At 40.1% G+C, this 20,874-nt stretch overlaps 2 protein-coding genes and 1 long non-coding RNA gene across 5 annotated transcripts in view; 1 reads left to right on the top strand and 2 right to left on the bottom strand.

Moving 5' to 3' along the window:
- The window catches only part of Erich1 (glutamate-rich 1), a gene marked incomplete at its 5' end in the record, with an annotated part of 52,793,804 nt that overhangs the window by 44,960,989 nt on the left and 7,811,941 nt on the right, over positions 1 to 20,874 (bottom strand).
- The window catches only part of Galntl6 (polypeptide N-acetylgalactosaminyltransferase-like 6), a 1,235,193-nt gene that overhangs the window by 38,383 nt on the left and 1,175,936 nt on the right, over positions 1 to 20,874 (bottom strand). The window lies entirely within an intron of this gene.
- LOC148000523 (uncharacterized) overlaps positions 17,484 to 20,874 on the top strand; it is a 44,574-nt gene continuing 41,183 nt past the window's right edge. For 2 of the 3 annotated variants that reach the window (XR_015639795.1, XR_015639797.1), the window contains exons 1-2: positions 17,495 to 17,598; positions 17,944 to 18,016. This is a non-coding gene — a long non-coding RNA (uncharacterized LOC148000523). Of the gene's footprint in view, positions 17,599 to 17,943; positions 18,017 to 20,874 lie in introns of all 3 variants that reach the window. The other variant, XR_015639796.1, reaches the window with a different exon arrangement.

Raw genomic sequence — 20,874 nt, 5'->3', positions numbered from 1 at the left:
ACACATACACCACACACACCACACACACACACACCACTCACACACACACCACACACACACCACACACACACCACACACATACACCACACACACCACACACACACACACCACTCACACACACACCACACACACACCACACACACACCACACACACACCACACACACACACCACACACATACCACATACACACACACCACACACACATACACCACACATACCACACACACACACCATTCACACACACACACATACACCACACACACACCACACACACACCATTCACACACACACCACACACACACCATTCACACACACACACCACACACACCACACACCACACACACACACACACACACCACACACACACACACACACACACACACACACTATCTTTGTTTATTTACACATTTCGATGGATACTTGAGGTTTTTCTACTCTTGGCTACTGTGTCTATGCAGCAATAAACCCTGGCGTATGAACCCTGTTTTGAATTGTTCTGGGTGAACACTTAGGACTAGGATTGCTACCCCTCCGGCAAATGATAATTCTGGGCCTCACTTTTTGAAAGTCTGCCAAACAATTTTCCATAGAGGCTGCTCGTTATATTCTCACAAATAATGCACAAGAGCTCTCCATTTCCATACATGTTTGCCAACAGCAGCTCTTGAGAAAGTGTCCTTTGTAGGTGTGAAGTAGCATCTCATTGTGGTTCTGATTTGTATTTGCTTTGTGGCTAGTGATTCTGAACACTGTTTTATTATGATTCGTGAATCTCTTTATTGAAGAAAATCTGTTTTAGTCTTTTTCAATACAGCGGCTTATATTTTTATTGTTGAGTTTTTTAGTATTTTCTACGTTATGGATATCAATCTCATACTGGATATGATTTGCAAATATTTTTTTCTGGTTAGAGAGTTTCTGTTTTTACACGAGTGTACTTGATAGCCAAAAGCTCCAATTTCGGTAATGCCTAATATTTCTAGTTTTCCTTCTGTTGCCTGTATCTGTGTGTGTGTGTGTGTGTGTGTGTGTTTGTGTGTGTGTGTGTGTGTGAGACATTTAAGAAATTGTTGCCAATCTAGTGCCATAAAGTTTTCCTTTGTATTTTATTTTCAAATGTATTTTATTTTATGTGTACGTGTTTTGCCTGCATATGCATTATGGGTGAGCTATTCCATGTGGAAGCCACAAGAGGGTGTCCGATCCTCTGGAACTGGAGTTTTATGGCTGTAAGCCACCATGTGTGTCTTCTATAAGAGCAGCAAGTATGATGCCATCTTAACCAGTTATACCTGAAACAACACTCTTTCCAAGTAAGGTCTGTCTTAGTGATGTTTTTATTGCTGTGAAGAGACGGCATAACCAAGGCAACTCTTATAAGGGCAAACATTTAATTAGGACTGGCTTAGAGTTCTAGAGGTTTATTCTGTTATAATCATGACAGGAAGCAGGGCAGCATATAGGCAGATGTGGTGTTGGAGGAGGCAAGAGTTCTCCATCTTGATCCACAGGCAGCGAAGAGGAAACTGTCATTCATACTGGGTGGAGCCTGAGCATAGGACTCTTTAATGCCCACCTACACAGTGACGCACTTCCTCCAACAAGGACACGCCTCCTGCAATAAGGTCACATTTCCTAATAGTGCCGCTCCCTATGGCCAAGCACTGAAACACATGAACCTATGGGGCCCAAACATATTTAAATTACCACAAGGCACATCCTGATGTATGAGTGATGAGGACCTCAAAGATGAAGTTTTGATAATGGAAATCCAGCTGTTTGAATAAAGTCAATTGAGTGTTTGCATGAGAGCTCATTTCTTGACAGTCTAATCTATTCTGTTGTTTTGCTTGTCTTTTCTCAAGTCTGTAGTATAATTTAAAAATTAGCGTATCTAAGAAAACTAGATAGACGAGACTGTCAACATTGGAGCTTCCGTCTATCCAACACATTGTCACTAACATAAAAAGGTAAATCTCTAAGTAGAATAAGATATTTGGAAATCATATGTTAAGTTTTGAAATAAGAAAGGATGAATTGCCTGGCAGTTGTAGCATATGCCTTTAATCCCAGCACTCAAAAGGCAGAGATAGGTGGACCTCTGAGTTCAAGGCCAGCCTGGTCTACAGAGTGAGTTCCAGGACAGCCAGGACTACACAGAGAATTTCTGTCTCAAAAAGCCAAGCCAAGCCAAACCAAACCAAACCTAACCACCCACGACAAAAAAGGCAAAAACATCCAACCAAACAGAAAAAAACAAAACAAAACAACACACACACACACACACACACACACACACACACACACACACACCCCACGATCTAACTTTTGGGATTTTTATAGGGATAACATTAAATTTGTAACTCCCTTTGGTCAGTATTGACATTTAGCAATATTGCTTCTCTAAATCTATAAAAATGGGATGTATCCATTTATATAAATTTTCAATTCATTTTTGCAGTGCTTTATAGTTTTAGTGTACAAGTCCCGGACCTCACTGGCTAAGTTAATCCTTATTTTTATTTTTACTGTGGGGAAGCCTATCATGTTGTAGTTAGGAGCACAAATTCTCTAACTAGAAGGTCCAGGGTAAGAATTGGTTTGATAACATCTCAGCTCGGTGAGTTCACACACATTACCTTTTTTAGCATCAATTTTCTGCAAACAAAGATAATAATCCTTCACACATTTGTTTTATTAAAAGATTGTTAGATGGTTTCAAGAGTGAAACTTTTTGTAGGTGCTAAATTATGGTGTTCATAGGATGGAAATGGGGAGTTGTGGGGTATAAAGGTTTTAATTGATAAGGACTATCTAAGCTGTGTGGGTAGTAATACTAAATGTATATCCAAAGAAAGTGTGAGTCAAAGGAAGAGATGTCTCGGAGGGTACTCTTTTCCTGCTGAAATTACAGGGCTTAACAATTACTTGCATGTGCATAACGAAACAGATATGTTGAGGTTGAAATGTAACATCTTTGTAAAGTAAATCTATACCTATACCTACGCCTATATCTATATCTATATCATCTGTCTGTCTGTCTGTCTGTCTGTCTGTCTGTCTATCCATCCATCCGTATCATCTCAGAAATCTGGAATTTGGACAAGAGATCATATATTTAGAAATTATCCACCAAACCTATAGTTAGTATATTGCTTCTCAGGTCCAGTTTCTTCATGTTGTTTTGTGTGTCTTAAGATGGACCCTTGTAGACATTGCACTGTTGTTAGTGGATGCAATTCTGAGCTTTCTTAGTAACAGTGCCATACTAAAGAAACATTGGAAGACAGAGATTTCCTCTGTGTGTGTGTGTGTGTGTGTGTGTGTGTGTGTGTCTGTGTGTGTTGCTTTTCAGTGGGATTGCCAGAAAATTAGTGAGTGAAGTGAGGCAGAAGAGAACACCACTTATCGTGATGACTGTCAGATACTAGCTGCTGTGTCCTGTGCTCTTTCCGCTTCTTCATCATTGTCTCTGGTAGCCATAGTACTTCGTATAAAGTCAATCTCGGTGGAGGAATGGCTGGAGAGTCCTTCTAAGCTCCCCAATTCCCGCCTTGCTTATATTTTCAGAGCCCTAATGGGTATTTATTTATTTTTGAGTTGATGCTTCTGTACTTTCAAGAGCCCCTGTTTACCCCTTTACTATGCAATGCATTGTGAAACATGTTCCTTGCTCAAAATACTGGCATGATTTCTGTTTCCTGACCAGAGATCCAACAATCCAGTCACATTCAAGTAAGAAAAGGACACCACATCGTTCAAACAAAGAGTGTGAAGCAAAAAGGAGACCTCAGATGGAGTGCCCAGAGGGCAGAGGAAGAAGACAGGGGAACTGAGACAGGAATCAGTCAGAAAAGGGCAGGAAGAAGAGCTTGAAGAAGATGCAGGAAGGTCAGTGCTGTCCAAGTGTGTAGGAAGCAGACTGGAAAGGTGACAGAAGTGTGTTCAGAAGCCATAGTGACTTTTCAGAGGAAAAGTTCCTATGGTATGAGTGGAGAGAGCAGACAGATTGCCCAGAGGATTGAAATAAACTGGGAGATAGAAATTATGGTCAACTACTGGAAGCTTCTCTTTCTAGAAGCAGGATCACAATGGATCAGATATATGCAAGGCCTACACTGAAGTAAAGCTGACACAGTTATTTTTGGGATGCTGTGACTTGGAATTATGTATATATGCCATGACATAATTGATTTGAGGCTCAGAACAATAATGAGCTTCTTGCTGAAGCTACCAACAGTCTATAAACACAAAGCAACACAGTGACTGGACCCCCTCTCTGGTTAAAGCTTTGCCTTACAGCCACTGCACCATTTTCACTCCAACAGATCCATCCCATCTCTAATTGCTCCATGCTGGTGGCATCCAACGGCTGTTGGCAGAGACCAACGATTGCCTTTCCTTGAAATGATGCCCACAGAGATTTTCTTCCTATCTTGTACACATTTTCTTCTGAATTCACTATAAATGTAATTGCTTTGGCATCTCTCTCTTGCCCTGGGACTTACTAGAACTGCTCATTTCGGAAGCCTGGCTTATATTATGCAAGAGAAACACGAGTCCATGGCATAAAGATTGCCAGGGGGCCTTCAGATTCATGCATACTCTGCTCCAACTAGTCTTTTACTGAAACCAGGTCTTGCCACTTAAAGTTAAGTGCTGTTTTATCAGAAAAGCGTGTATAACCTCAAAATAGGAACTTCTAAAATTATGGGTCATTTGTCAAAAACAATTTGATTCCCTACCCCCCAAGAAAACTAAAAAGGGAAATTTATATAAATACGGGACTTCTTTTGGAGATTAAGACACACGCATCTCTTCTCTGACAAAAGGAAAATAAATTAGGACAGGCCCCTCCCCCCATTCTATGCTGAACTGGAGTTCCTTACAGTCAGTTCGCCGCTGCCGGATGGGCTTCACTACTATGCTATCTTGTATGTCATTTACTGTCACATCTGCGGTACTGAGAAAGCAAGCGATCTGTACAAGACTATATAGCAAATGGGGGACAGGCAAGGCTTGGATCTGTGGCTTTGTTTCCGAGGCCTGTGCTTTTGCTACCCCAGATGGTAATGGTTATAACTCATGGACTAGAACTGTCTCCTTCTGGGCTGACAAATTGTGGCAAATGGCTTGTTGAGCCCGAAAGACTAGATGGGGATTAATAAAGGCTATGAGTCCTTGGGTTTCATAAAAAAGCACTTTGTCAGTATTTGCACTGGAGTCTGAGAAACTAAAAGCAGTGCTAGAAATAAATCGCTGACCGTGAGCAGGACTCTGAGGGAGAGAGAGGTGACAATCAGTTCACTAGCTCTGCGACTCACAGGGAATACTTGGTTACTCATGCATATCTCCATAGGTGGCAACTGAGTGAGGAGAAAACCATTTTAAGAGAGAGAGAGAGAGAGGGCAAGAGGAGGAGGGAAACAAAGAGGGAGGTAGGGAAGGAAAGGAGAGAGAGGAGGGAGGGAGGGAAGAGACAGAGACACAGAGAGACAGAAATAGAGATAGTCACACACACAGAGTGGGGGGTGCGGGAGGAGAGAGAGAGAGAGAGAGAGAGAGAGAGAGAGAGAGAGAGAGAGAGAGAGAGAGAGAACTATTCTGAACTTTGCGTGAGAGTCTAGATTTTGAACACTGCCTTTTAGAAAATGCCCTTCCTGACAAGAAAGGTGGAGGGGGCAGGGCAGCATTGATCTCTCCTGACCTATGTAATTCACTGCAAAACCCCACCTTGTGTTCCGTCACCACATGTGTCCCCCTCTGCTCCATGGTTTTCTGCCAGAATGGAAATCTATTCCTGCCCTCTCCCCTTGCCCTTGAAGATTAAAGGCTAGTTTAGATTTACTCTGGGTAAAACTAAGAATGTAGAACAATTTGCATAAGAATTTGAATCCCTAGAAACAGAATTATTTTTTTTAGCTTGAATTTTTCTCCTTAAGGTTTAGTGTTATAATTCCATGAAATCAGGGAAGAAAGTATCTTTTGGTATTTTGTATCCCATGTGCACTACTGGGACAGAGGGATAGTCCAATAGCCAGCTTGTCTGAGAAAAGTCTCTTGAAGGTACAGGCAATAATTATTCGTGTGGAAAACATAAAAGGAGATATTTTGAAAAAGCTGTGAGTAGGAGTTAAGGTGTTGAACGAACTTACAGGGATCCCCCTTTCCCCTATAATTTATAAAATTTGGGTGAACACAATTTTTAAAAGTGGAAAGAGGGAAGAAATAGTGAGATCTAATGGGAAAATTTATAGTGATAGTCTGAGAGAAACAGTGTAGAAAACTGTAGAAAACCTCACTGTGAGGACAGCTTGATGACAGGAAAGGTATGTTTAGGAGGGACCTCCTGAAGTCTGTCAGTCTCCCCTGGGGAGAAGAAAGCTATAGGCAGAACACTTCCAAAGATGTGAGCACTGCTCCTTGAGCCTGTGTCAGGACCTTATGCCAGGGAGGGCTAATCTGAAGGCAAAGGCACATAGATGTACAAGTTCCTTCATGTGCTGCAGAGAGAGTGTTTCCCCTTTTAGCCTCAAATTGGGGGAAGTAAACCACACAATGGACTGCAAGTCAGAAATGCTGGCTATCATGTTTCTGGACTTGTCCCTTAGAACATGCCATGGAAACATCTCCTTTGACTAAATCACAGCATTTTGGGCAAGTACCTAATCATTTAATTGACATCTGAACGTTTAATATTTCTTGAATTTTTCTCCTGGAGTGCAATTCTGTAAATACATACTCTTCCCCCCAAGATTTGGACTTTACTATGCAATGGCAGAAAATGGGACTTTCTGTAGTTTTTGTAAAATCATGAAAAGCCACTTCAAGCATTGTCCTCACAGCTCAGGGCAACAGCCATAGACTTTGAAGATGAAGCAATTTTTAGTACTTGAAAAACCACTCACATAAGCTGTCTTTATGATTCTTCCTTTGAATTCAGGTCAGTTGGTTAAAATGTGGGGAGGTTTAAAACCTATCTAATATACACTTGTTAAGCTCTTGTGTAGGATTTAAGACTGTTCATTAACAAAGGTCTATAGTCAAATTATAGAGCTGAAAATATGTGATCCCTTAACCTTGGACAGAAAGGCAACCCAATTCTTAAGATGCTTAGTAAATATGTGACCCTTTAAATGTCTCCAGAGAAGCAGAGTCTATTGAACCTGGACTTGAATTTAATAGCCAGCTCATTTAGTAGCCAGCTTTTTAAGAAGGACAAAGCATGGCCCAGCTAAAATAATTCACAGTTAAAGTTTTCCAATGTAAATTTCATTATTATTACATTCATACAATACTTCAAGAGGTGACCTGGATCTTCAAAAACTAAGCCAAATCCAACCAAAAATCAAAACCGGGCACATGTTAAATTGCTTTGGAACACAGAACTGTAGTGTAGCATTTATAAAATATTTCATGACAAGATTCCTCCACAATAGTTCTCTTACAACCTTGCTTTACTTAAGTTATGCCATTTCTATTTTGTAAAGCGTTAGAGTGAAGAGTGTCAAAGATGTTGGCACTCTACTTTTATGAAGTCAAACACTTGTGGAAGAGGAAGAGTTGCATTCTGAAGGACTGGGCTTATTTTGAGTCACAGTGACTACCATTCTACTGTTATTTGCTATATCAAGGGCAATTCACACGATGAATACAGGTAATAGATCTTGTTTCCTTAAAAAGCAAATGTGAGATTTCTGTGATGTCAGAAGTTTGACCTCAGGACATCAATTTATGCAGCAGTTATTGTAATAATTCTAAAATACTCATGGGTCCAGTCAGCATTCTGAAAATTAATCACAGATTTATCTCTAATTTACAAATTTTATCTAATTTCCTTCTGAAATTTATTTCAATATGGTTAGTCATGTCAGACTTAACGAGCAGATGGCTTTGAAAATGAGCTGGTTGAGATTTGGCTGGAGAATGGGAAGTAATGAAAGAAGCCTTACCTTTCCATGGAGATGGAGTAAAATTATTGAAAACAAAGCAGAACACAACAAAACCAAGACTAAAACAATACCAAGCAAACAAAAGAAGTTTCCAAGAAAGTGAACAGCAGGGCAAGTCTATGCTTTGGTTGGTAGAGTGCTTGCTTCTCCAGCATTTCTGAGTCTCTGGGTTTGTTACTTGGCACTATATAAACCAAGTGTTAGAGCACTCACCTACCATTGTAGAATCAGGAGGGTAGAGGTAGGAAAATGAGAAATTTAGTCATCTTTGGCTACACAGAGAGTTCGAGATCAGCCTGGGCTACATGAGCCCCTGTCTCAAAAACCACTTTCTGTTCTGTTCCATCCCCAGTCTCTCTCCAGTCCCTTTACAATTCTTTGTGGTTTTGAGACAGAGTCTTACTATGTAACTGTTGCTGTCCTGGGACTCCCCATGTAGCCCATTTTGGCTTGCGTTTATATTTCTCCTCCTACTTTCATCTCCTAAGTGTTGGGAAAATGTGTCCATGACCTGGCATGTCCTCTGGAGCTTCTCCGTGACTGACAGATGACTACTTTTCTGATGTGCCTGTTCTCTGTGAACACAGATTACTTAGTTCCCCTTTGAAAGAGAACCTAATCTTATTGAAATAAAGCCCTACTACTAGGACATCTTCTGTTCTAAATTACTCCACAAAGAACTTTGTCTTTATATACGGTCAGGTGTACAATGGGGTCCTTAGGGTTTCAGTATAGAAATTCCAGAAAGGCATAATTCAGTCATTACAAATGGTGCTTTACCAGTTATCCTTTAAATTGCGTGCATGCATGTGTACTTGCATGCAGAAGACCCATTTCTGGTTCCCAGAACCCACTATGGGGTTCATGCTTACTTATGCTCTATGAGGACACAGAGCACAATGGCAGCCAAGCTGAGGGCTAAGGATGTCAAAGTCAAGTGTAACATCAGGGAAGGGTGCCTCCCTCAGCTTTCCCCCACTGGTTCTATTCTAGGGGAAGAGGCACTACAGAATTGAACTGTAGCGATAGGAGAGGGATAGGTTAAAAGTCTGGAGAGCTTGTTCAGTGGTACTTGGTATCTGCCTGGGTAGAAGGGCAAAAAGACTGGGAAAGACTTTATGAAAATATTCTTATACATCTTGAAAGCAATTAAAGAAGACATTGATAGAAATATCCTTTGAGTTAATGGTTTGGGAAACTTGATCTTAAATTGTTAATATTGTCCAAAGTTAAGGCAATGCCCACCAATATCTCAATGATTTATTATTTTTAGAAATAGAAAATCTGTTCTTAAATTCACATAGAGTATTAGAGGATCCTCAACATCCAAAGCAAACTTAAAAAATAATCCAAGTTAAAAGGATCGCACTTCCTGGTCTGAAGCTTACTATAGAAAGCAGCATATAAAGACATGCATAGAGATTAATGGGGCAGGCTGGATAGCCCAGTAAAACCCTTGCATATATGGTCACATTATGTTTGGCAAGAATGCCAAGAAAAAAAAAACAGTCTTTTCAACAAACGATGCTGGGGAAAATGGACACCTGTAAGTGAGACAATGCTGTTTGGTCTAACCTCAAACTATGAACATGAACCAAAGACCTAAATGTCAGAGCTAAAACTGGAGAACTTTCAGACATCAAAATAGACAGGAGCAAACCTTTAGGACATTGGTTTTAGTAGATCTCTCTCTCTCTCTCTCTCTCTCTCTCTCTCTCTCATCTTGATATGACATCTAAATCCCAGGCAATAAAGAAAAAAAATAGATGAATTGGACTTCATGAAATAAAAAAAATGTACATTGAAGGACCATTGTCAGAATGAAAGAACAATTCCCCTGGATTAAAACAAAGATATATTTACAAATAACATAAATAACATTTGGGATAAAAGCGTTATATCTAGATATGTTAAAAAAACTCTCATAACTTGAAACAAAAAGCAATGAATCTATTTCAAAAACGGGCAAAACTTGATTACTTATATCTTTAAAGAAGGTACACTTTGGACACACACACATGCACACACATACACACGTCACATATTAGCCATTAGAGAAATGCAATTAAAAACCACAGTGAGGTGCAGTTCCATAATCACTAAGACGGTTATTCAACAAAATAGAATAAAGCTCTTCTGGGGTACAGTGGTGAACGGTGAAACTGCCTTTGTGTGAAGTGGTGAGAGATAGGACTGGGGATAACAAGTGGTGAACTCTTTTCCAGATGAAGACTGTAAGTGCACTAGAGGTCGGACTAAGGGCAGAGGACAGCTGAAAGCACAGAGAAACAAAGGACCAAAAATTGCCGGGAGCACTTATCTCTAGCTATGGCTCTCAGGAAGGGAAGAGAAACTTCTTCTAAGAGTGTCTTCCCCTTAATCTTCTCTGAGTGATGTTGAGGATTAAGCTCTCCGGTGTGCTTCTTACTACTAAGATCACTCAATAAAGCCAGAAGAGATCCTGAAAACAACAGACGCACAGATCTATTTATTTATTTACATTCCAAGTGCTGCCCCCACTCCTGGTGTCCCCTTGAAGAATTCCGCCCACCCCTGTTCCCCTTACCCTTTTCCTCTGAGAGGACAGTCCTCCCGCATCCCTCCATCACGGTCTATCAAGTCTCTGCAGGATTAGGGACATGCATAGATCTTATCAGAGAAACGTGTAAAACAACAACAACAACAACAACAACAACAACAAAACCAAGGCGACATGTTGTCTTCACAAGACCGTAATTCCTGAGTTGCCTGATCTAAAGCTACAGACACACATGGTAGAAATACTGAACAAAGAAACTATGGAAGCACAGGGAGACTGGATGGTCCCTTTTGAATGATCAGTAAGTGAATCATTGACGAAACCAGGGAGGAAAGCTCAAAATTCCTACATTAAAAGAGAATGAAAGAACAGGTTACCAGATTCCTTGGGATACAGCAAAAGCATCCAAGAGGAACACTTAGAGTTCTAAGTGCTTACATAAAAAGTTACAGAGATATCAGATAAATAACTCAATGGTAGAACTCAGGATCTTGGGAAAGGATAAAGCAGAAATGGAGACTAAGAGACTAATACGAAGAATTCATGAAACAAAGAGTTGGTTCTTTGAAAATATAAACAAGATAGAAACTATTAGTCAACCTAACGAGAGAAAGAGAGAGAGAGAGAGAGAGAGAGAGAGAGAGAGAGAGAGAGAGAGAGAGATACAGTGGCCCTAATTAATATAATCAGAGATGAATAATGGGCAACTGCAATGACATTCGGAAGAAAAAGCAGAAGAAATGAATCAATTCTAGACACATAAAGTCTATCAAATTAAATCGGGAAAATATAAAGCATATATATATATATTTTTTTTTATTATTAACTTGAGTATTTCTTATATACATTTCGAGTGTTATTCCCTTTCCCAGTTTCCGGGCAAACATCCCCCTCCCCCCTCCCCTTTCTTATCGGTGTTCCCCTCCCCACCCTCCCCCCATTGTCCCCCTCCCCCCAACAGTCTAGTTCACTGGGGGTTCAGTCTTAGCAGGACCCAGGGCTTCCCCTTCCACTGGTGCTCTTACTAGGATATTCATTGCTACCTATGGGGTCAGAGTCCAGGGTCAGTCCATGTAGAGTCTTTAGGTAGTGGCTTAGTCCCTGGAAGCTCTGGTTGCTTGGCATTGTTGTACATATGGGGTCTCGAGCCCCTTCAAGCTCTTCCAGTTCTTTCTCTGATTCCTTCAACGGGGGTCCTATTCTCAGTTCAGTGGTTTGCTGCTGGTATTCGCCTCTGTATTTGCTGTATTCTGGCTGTGTCTCTCAGGAGCGATCTACATCCGGCTCCTGTCGGTCTGCACTTCTTTGCTTCATCCATCTTGTCTAATTGGATGGCTGTATATGCATGGGCCACATGTGGGGCAGACTCTGAATGGGTGTTCCTTCAGTCTCTGTTTTAATCTTTGCCTCTCTCTTCCCTGCCAAGGGTATTCTTGTTCCCCTGTTAAAGAAGGAGTGAACCATTCACATTTTGATCATCTGTCTTGAGGTTCATTTGTTCTAGGCATTTAGGGTAATTCAAGCATTTGGGCTAATAGCCACTTATCAGTGAGTGCATACCATGTATGTCTTTCTGTGTTTGGGTTAGCTCACTCAGGATGATATTTTCCAGTTCCAGCCATTTGCCTACGAATTTCATAAAGTCGTTGTTTTTGATAGCTGAGTAATATTCCATTGTGTAGATGTACCACATTTTCTGTATCCTTTCCTCTGTTGAAGGGCATCTGGGTTCTTTCCAGCTTCTGGCTATTATAAATAAGGCTGCAATGAACATAGTGGAGCATGTGTCTTTTTTATATGTTGGGGCATCTATTGGGTATATGCCCAAGAGAGGTATAGATGGATCCTCAGGCAGTTCAATGTCAAATTTTCTGCAGATCCTCCAGACTGATTTCCAGAATGGTTGTACCAGTTTGCAATCCCACCAACAATGGAGGAGTGTTCCTCTTTCTCCACATCCTCGCCAGCATCTGTTGTCCCCTGAGTTTTTGATCTTAGCCATTCTCACTGGTGTGAGGTGAAATCTCAGGGTTGTTTTGATTTGCATTTCCCTTATGACTAAAGATGTTGAACATTTCTTTAGGTGTTTCTCCGCCATTCGGCATTCCTCAGCTGTGAATTCTTTGTTTAGCTCTGAGCCCCATTTTTTAATAGGGTTATTTGTTTTTCTGTGGTCTAACTTCTTGAGTTCTTTGTATATTTTGGATATAAGGCCTCTATCTGTTGTAGGATTGGTAAAGATCTTTTCCCAATCTGTTGGTTGCCGTTTTGTCCTAACCACAGTGTCCTTTGCCTTACAGAAGCTTTGCAGTTTTATGAGATCCCATTTGTCAATTCTTGATCTTAGAGCGTAAGCCATTGGTGTTTTGTTCAGGAAATTTTTTCCAGTGCCCATGTGTTCCAGATGCTTCCCTAGTTTTTCTTCTATTAGTTTGAGTGTGTCTGGTTTGATGTGGAGGTCCTTGATCCACTTGGACTTAAGCTTTGTACAGGGTGATAAGCATGGATCGATCTGCATTCTTCTACATGTTGCCCTCCAGTTGAACCAGCACCATTTGCTGAAAATGCTATCTTTTTTCCATTGGATGGTTTTGGCTCCTTTGTCAAAAATCAAGTGACCATATGTGTGTGGGTTCATTTCTGGGTCTTCAATTCTATTCCATTGGTCTATCTGTCTGTCTCTGTACCAATACCATGCAGTTTTTATCACTATTGCTCTGTAATAGCTTGAGTTCAGGGATAGTGATTCCCCCTGAAGTCCTTTCATTGTTGAGGATAGCTTTAGCTATCCTGGGTTTTTTGTTATTCCAGATGAATTTGCAAATTGTTCTGTCTAACTCTTTGAAGAATTGGATTGGTATTTTGATGGGGATTGCATTGAATCTGTAGATTGCTTTTGGTAAAATGGCCATTTTTACTATATTAGTCCTGCCAATCCATGAGCATGGGAGATCTTTCCATCTTCTGAGGTCTTCTTCAATTTCCTTCTTCAGTGTCTTGAAGTTCTTATTGTACAGATCTTTTACTTGCTTTGTTAAAGTCACTCCGAGGTACTTTATATTATTTGGGTCTATTATGAAGGGTGTCATTTCCCTAATTTCTTTCTCGGCTTGTTTCTCTTTTGTATAGAGGAAGGCAACTGATTTATTTGAGTTAATTTTATACCCAGCCACTTTGCTGAAGTTGTTTATCAGCTTTAGTAGTTCTCTGGTGGAACTTTAGGGATCACTTAAATATACTATCATATCATCTGCAAATAGTGATATTTTGACTTCTTCTTTTCCAATCTGTATCCCCTTGACATCCTTTTGTTGTCTGATTGCTCTGGCTAGAACTTCAAGAACTATATTGAATAAGTAGGGAGAGAGTGGGCAGCCTTGTCTAGTCCCTGATTTTAGTGGGATTGCTTGAAGTTTCTCTCCATTTAGTTTAATGTTAGCAACTGGTTTGCTGTATATGGCTTTTACCATGTTCAGGTATGGGCCTTGAATTCCTATTCTTTCCAGGACTTTTATCATGAAGGGGTGTTGAATTTTGTCAAATGCTTTCTCAGCATCTAATGAAATGATCATGTGGTTTTGTTCTTTCAGTTTGTTTATATAATGGATCACGTTGATGTTTTTCCGTATATTAAACCATCCCTGCATGCCTGGGATGAAGCCTACTTGATCATGGTGGATGATTGTTTTGATGTGCTCTTGGATTCGGTTTGCCAGAATTTTGTTGAGTATTTTTGCGTCGATATTCATAAGGGAAATTGGTCTGAAGTTCTCTTTCTTTGTTGTGTCTTTGTGTGGTTTAGGTATAAGAGTAATTGTGGCTTCCTAGAAGGTATTCGGTAGTGATCCATCTGTTTCAATTTTGTGGAATAGTTTGGATAATATTGGTATGAGGTCTTCTATGAAGGTTTGATAGAATTCTGCACTAAACCCGTCTGGACCTGGGCTCTTTTTGGTTGGGAGACCTTTAATGACTGCTTCTATTTCTTTAGGAGTTATGGGGTTGTTTAACTGGTTATCTGCTCCTGATTTAACTTCGATACCTGGTATCTGTCTAGGAAATTGTCCATTTCCTGAAGATTTTCAAATTTTGTTGAATATAGGTTTTTATAGTAAGATCTGATGATTTTTTGAATTTCCTCTGAATCTGTTGTTATGTCTCCCTTTTCATTTCTGATTTTGTTAATTTGGACGCACTCTCTGTGTCCTCTCGTTAGTCTGGCTAAGGGTTTATCTATCTTGTTGATTTTCTCAAAGAACCTACTTTTGGTTCTGTTGATTCTTTCTATGGTCCTTTTTGTTTCTACTTGGTTGATTTCAGCTCTGAGTTTGATTATTTCCTGCCTTCTACTCCTCCTGGGTGTATTTGCTTCTTTTTGTTCTAGATCTTTTAGGTGTGCTGTCAAGCTGCTGACATATGCTCTTTCCTGTTTCTTTCTGCAGGCACTCAGCGCTATGAGTTTTCCTCTTAGCACAGCTTTCATTGTGTCCCATAAGTTTGGGTATGTTGTACCTTCATTTTCATTAAATTCTAAAAAGTCTTTAATTTCTTTCTTTATTTCTTCATTGACCAGGTTATCATCGAGTAGAGCATTGTTCAATTTCCACGTATATGTGGGCATTCTTCCCTTACTGTTATTGAAGACCAGTTTTAGGCCGTGGTGGTCCGATAGCACGCATGGGATTATTTCTATCTTTCTGTACCTGTTGAGGCCCGTTTTTTGACCAATTATATGGTCAATTTTGGAGAAAGTACCATGAGGAGCTGAGAAGAAGGTATATCCTTTTGCTTTAGGATAGAATGTTCTATAAATATCCGTTAGGTCCATTTGGCTCATGACTTCTCTTAGTCTGTCTACATCTCTGTTTAATTTCTGTTTCCATGATCTGTCCATTGATGAGAGTGGGGTGTTGAAATCTCCCACTATTATTGTGTGAGGTGCAATGTGTGTTTTGAGCTTTAGTAAGGTTTCTTTTACGTATGTAGGTGCCCTTGTATTTGGGGCATAGATATTTAGGATTGAGAGTTCATCTTGGTGGATTTTTCCTTTGATGAATATGAAGTGTCCTTCCTTATCTTTTTTGATGAATTTTAGTTGAAAATTGATTTTATTTGATATTAGAATGGCTACTCCAGCTTGCTTCTTCTGACCATTTGCTTGGAAAGTTGTTTTCCAGCCTTTCACTCTGAGGTAGTGTCTGTCTTGGTCTCTGAGGTGTGTTTCCTGTAGGCAGCAGAATGCAGGGTCCTCGTTGCGTATCCAGTTTGTTAATCTATTTCTTTTTATTGGGGAGTTGAGGCCATTGATGTTGAGAGATATTAAGGAATAGTGGTTATTGCTTCCCGTTATATTCATATTTGGATGTGAGGTTATGTTTGTGTGCTTTCATTCTCTTTGTTTTGTTGCCAAGACGATTAGTTTCTTGCTTCTTCTAGGGTATAGCTTGCCTCCTTATGTTGGGCTTTACCATTTATTATCCTTTGTAGTGCTGGATTTGTAGAAAGATATTGTGTAAATTTGGTTTTGTCATGGAATATCTTGGTTTCTCCATCTATGTTAATTGAGAGTTTTGCAGGATACAGTAACCTGGGCTGGCATTTGTGTTCTCTTAGGGTCTGTATGACATCAGTCCAGGATCTTCTGGCCTTCATAGTTTTTGGCAAAAAGTCTGGTGTGATTCTGATAGGTCTCCCTTTATATGTTACTTGACCTTTTTCCCTTACTGCTTTTAATATTCTTTCTTTATTTTGTGCATTTGGTGTTTTGACTATTATGTGACGGGAGGTGTTTCTTTTCTGGTCCAATCTATTTGGAGTTCTGTAGGCTTCTTGTATGTCTATGGGTATCTCTTTTTTTAGATTAGGGAAGTTTTCTTCTATGATTTTGTTGAAGATATTTACTGGTCCTTTGAGCTGGGAGTCTTCACTCTCTTCTATACCTATTATCTTTAGGTTTGATCTTCTCATTGAGTCCTGGATTTCCTGTATGTTTTGGACCAGTAGCTTTTTCCGCTTTACATTATCTTTGACAGTTGAGTCAATGATTTCTATGGAATCTTCTGCTCCTGAGATTCTCTCTTCCATCTCTTGAATTCTGTTGGTGAGGCTTGTATCTACAGCTCCTTGTCTCTTCTTTTGGTTTTCTATATCCAGGGTTGTTTCCATGTGTTCTTTCTTGATTGCTTCTGTTTCCATTTTTAATTCCTTCAACTGTTTGATTGTGTTTTCCTGGAATTCTTTCAGGGATTTTTGCGATTCCTCTCTGTAGGCTTCTACTTGTTTATTAATGTTTTCCTGTGTTTCCCTAAGTGTGTTCATGTCTTTCTTGAAGTCCTCCAGCATCATGATCAAATATGATTTTGAAACTAGATCTTGCTTTTCTGGTGTGTTTGGATATTCCATGTTTGTTTTGGTGGGAGAATTGTGCTCCGATGATGGCATGTAGTCTTGGTTTCTGTTGCTTGGGTTCCTGCGCTTGCCTCTCGCCATCAGATTATCTCTAGTGTTACTTTGTTCTGCTATTTCTGACAGTGGCTAGACTGTCCTATAAGCCTGTGTGTCAGGAGTGCTGTAGACCTGTTTTCCTCTCTTTCAGTCAGTTATGGGGACAGAGTGTTCTGCTTTCGGGCGTGTAGTTTTTCCTCTCTACAGGTCTTCAGCTGTTCCTGTGGGCCTGTGTCTTGAGTTCACCAGGCAGCTTTCTTGCAGCAGACAAGTTGGTCTTACCTGTGGTCCCGAGGCTCAAGTTTGCTCACGGGGTGCTGCCCAAGGGCTTTCTGCAGCGGCAGCAACCAGGACCATATATATGTTTTAATCAGTTATGGGCACCACATACATAAAGGAGCCTGGGAGACCAGAAGAGACTGTAGTAACAGGAGGATTTTAGCCACCATGTAGATCCTAGGACTGATAAAAACAGCCAATTCTCTTAGTCAGTGAACCTCCGATCCAGCCCCACCTATAAACAGTTTAAACATATCTGATAAACAGTGAAATGGAAATAGTAACAAGAACGTCTCCCAACAAAGAGAAGCTCAGGGATCTTTGGATCCATGCGATGGCGAACCACTTGGAAATATAGACAGTGCTGCTGGCTGCTCGGTAAGGTGAGCGCATGCAGGTCCATGGGAAAAGGCGGCTTTTGTGTTAGGGTTGTACCATAACACGAAGAAGATAATGCAGTGCACGTTTGGAGGCAATTGGGAGTGGCTTTTGCTTTCAACGAATTCATGCGAGAAAAGAAACCTCCATGCAAGGGTTGGAGGGAAGGGGCATGTCAAAGAAGGAAGAAATTTCTTTGCAGGGGGGTGAAAATTGGAAGATATAACTCGTAGTGAACACGCTATGTTTAGTGCTGATTATAGCTTACACTAACACAGTGTCCCCCCTCCCCAATACTTTATACATACAGAAAAGCTGTAGCGATGTGTCATGGTATCTGTTTTTTCAAGGTCATGCATCCTCGTTTGAAAACTCCCTAAAGGACTGAGGTTAATAGAGAAGCAATGATTATGGCAAGAAGTGGTAAGCATTTCTTTCTTTCTTTTTTCTTTCTTTTTTTTTTTTAAATCCTGCTTTCTCAAAGTTTCAGGATTCCATGGAAACAGGCACAGCTGAGGTAGCCACCTCCAAGCTTCCTAGTTTACACTGTTAGCAATTTGTAACCGAGTTCAGAGGTTCCTGAGCCAGGGCAACACTCAGATGAGCTGAGAAGTGCAAAGCCAGTGCGCTTCTTCGTTTCACAAGCAATCTTGCTCTTCAGGTGCGGAGGTAAAGGAAGAAGGAAAGGAATGAGGAAAAAGCATCCATCGGGAGGTTGTGCTGCTTTTGCTCTGCTCAGTTTGACTGAGGTATCAAGTGGATTAACACTTGGCCTCTGCACCCTCATCTTCTCACTCACTGTCCCACAGTTGGGTCCACCACTATTGGAATAATTCATTCCACCAAATTTAGTTTCTTTACCACAATACAAAGAAGATCATGTGGTGCACATTTGGTGGTGAGCGGGAGTGGCTTTTAATTTCAGTGAATTCATGGAGGAGAAGCAGGGTCTGAAGAGAAGGGGCATGTCAAAGGAGGAAGACGTTTCTTTGCAAGGTGTGTGTGTGCGTTGTGTGTGCGTGCGTGTGTGTGTGTGTGTGTGTGTGTGTGTGTGTGTGTACACGCATGCACATGAGCACATGCCCACACATGTGCATGAGAGAGGAGAAAGAATTGAAAGGGATACCTCTTAGTGAACCTTGAGACTTCCATTCAGAATGTTTTCTGCAAAACTGTCCATTTTAAGGAAGAGGATTCCAGTTTTCTTTAGGAGGGAATACTTGCTTGTTTTCAGTTAAATATTCGAAGAAGTTCAAATTTTCATGAACTTATAAGCATAGCACATGAAGATGTTTGGGGAATCCCACACTTCCTTGACCCCACAGAGGCTTGTACAAGCAGCTCCCTAGTTACTGTCAGTCATTAACTTGGATGTGCAAATTGTTGCCTATGCTGGTTCTACTGCCACTGTCATCAGGACCAGGATCCCTACTGTGCTATGTTGAAACATGATATGCACCAGAGTTAAAAGCTTCCTTTAGTTATGATAGCTAATTCTCACCAGCCTTACAATATGGGCTGCTGAGAAACCAGAGAGAGGTTGAAGTATCTTGTGTGATTCTTACATATTTAGTAAAATGTGAATAGCCAGAACCCCTGGGAATTCAATATCAGCAAAGAGACATGTTAGCCTATGAGGCCGGTCACATCCTATTTGTCCCAGAGTTTGCCACACAATGCATATTATGCTTTGCACCTGACAGAGTGAGCTCAAGCCATGTTTGCAGAACAAAGGAATGAGGGAAACAAATGGATACACAATCCTTTACTACTTAAAATTTAATTGGAAAGTTACTGTAATTCTGACACTCTATTTGCTTATTGCAGTACAATTATATCAAGTGGCCCATTGGCAAAAAATTATCAGTCTGTCCTTCTCTGGATAGGCTGGGACTATTGAGGAACATTGTGGAGACATGGACCCATCACAGATCATTACACTCACGGAAGAGTGGATATAGAGCTTCCGGGTTCAGATCACTACTTTTTATGTTGCCCAGGAGCAAACACTGTCTCAGAGATGCTCAATACTCATCCTCTGTGATTGGTGCCATTAGTTCAGATTGCTACAATGTAACTTCTGCTGATGAGATTCTCCCCTGACATGTGTGCACAGTGTTTCTTTTTCTTTCACACTCTTTCTTTACACTGATGTGGCTTTACTAGTGTATTATTGTGTTCTTCAATCAGGCCACATGTTCCCATGTGTATTTGGAGGACTTAAGTAACTAGAGTAAGCATTTTAAAAATACCAATTACTCTGTGCAGCTTACTATTCATAGAATTATTTCAAAAGTTATTCCTCTTACTGGCCAATAAATAATGCTTAAACACACACATACAAAAAAATTCAGCTGCTTTCATGTTCTATAATATCTTGTCTCATGTTATTCTACGTGAGTAATATCTAATAAATATCTCAGGCATAAATTTTGAGCAAAATGTTATATCATTCAGATATTATCTCATTCAAATACCATAAGGTGAGATGACATGTTTTAATATACTTTAATGGATTTAGCCCTAGGGTATCAGTAATAAGGAGATGCTGATGTTTGACTATCTCTCCAAAGCATGCTGATGCTTGCTTTTCCATTATGTTCTCCATATGCATTAAAAGGCAGTACATTAACAAAAAGCTCTATTATGTATTTTCCTTTTCTTTTTTTGAGACACGATCTCATGTAGCTTAGACTGGCTTTGAACTCATTTTGTAAGTGAGGGCAATGTTGAATTTCTGAGGTGGCTGCTTTTATCTTTCAAGTGTTGGGATTATAGGTATGTACAACCAAACATACCTAGCCTGTGGGTTGATCAATGAACTTAGAAAGCCATTGGTATTTTGTCTTATTATTTTATTAATATCCAAATCTTTTTTGTTTCACAAGATTCTGTCATTTTTACCTTTAATGTTTTGTTAAACTCTAAATGAAGAAGAGAAGGAAGGAGAATGGACACACACACAGACACACACACACACACACACACACACACACAGAGATCATATCACCAATATTCAATACTTCACATCCACACATGCCCTTAGTCTTGATGTAACCCTCTTTTAGATAGTTTATTTTATTCATAATTCTGTCAAGTGTCACCTCATTGTATTCTGTGTTGTCTTGTAAATATTATTATCTATGACACTTGATCCTCTTTTTTTTTTTTTTTTTTTTTTTTTTTTTTGGTCTGTACCATGATCTTATTGAAGTTATTGGGTCTCTACTTCAGGGGACTTTTAAAATAATCTTTTAAAAATATTCTTCTACCCCTGTATT

Source organism: Rattus norvegicus, chromosome 16, assembly GCF_021556685.1.
Source record: "Rattus norvegicus strain SHRSP/BbbUtx chromosome 16, alternate assembly SHRSP_T2T, whole genome shotgun sequence".
NCBI lineage: Eukaryota > Metazoa > Chordata > Mammalia > Rodentia > Muridae > Rattus > Rattus norvegicus.
The sequence above is the reverse complement of the archived record's forward strand: the minus strand, read 5'-3'. Positions and strand labels throughout refer to the sequence as shown.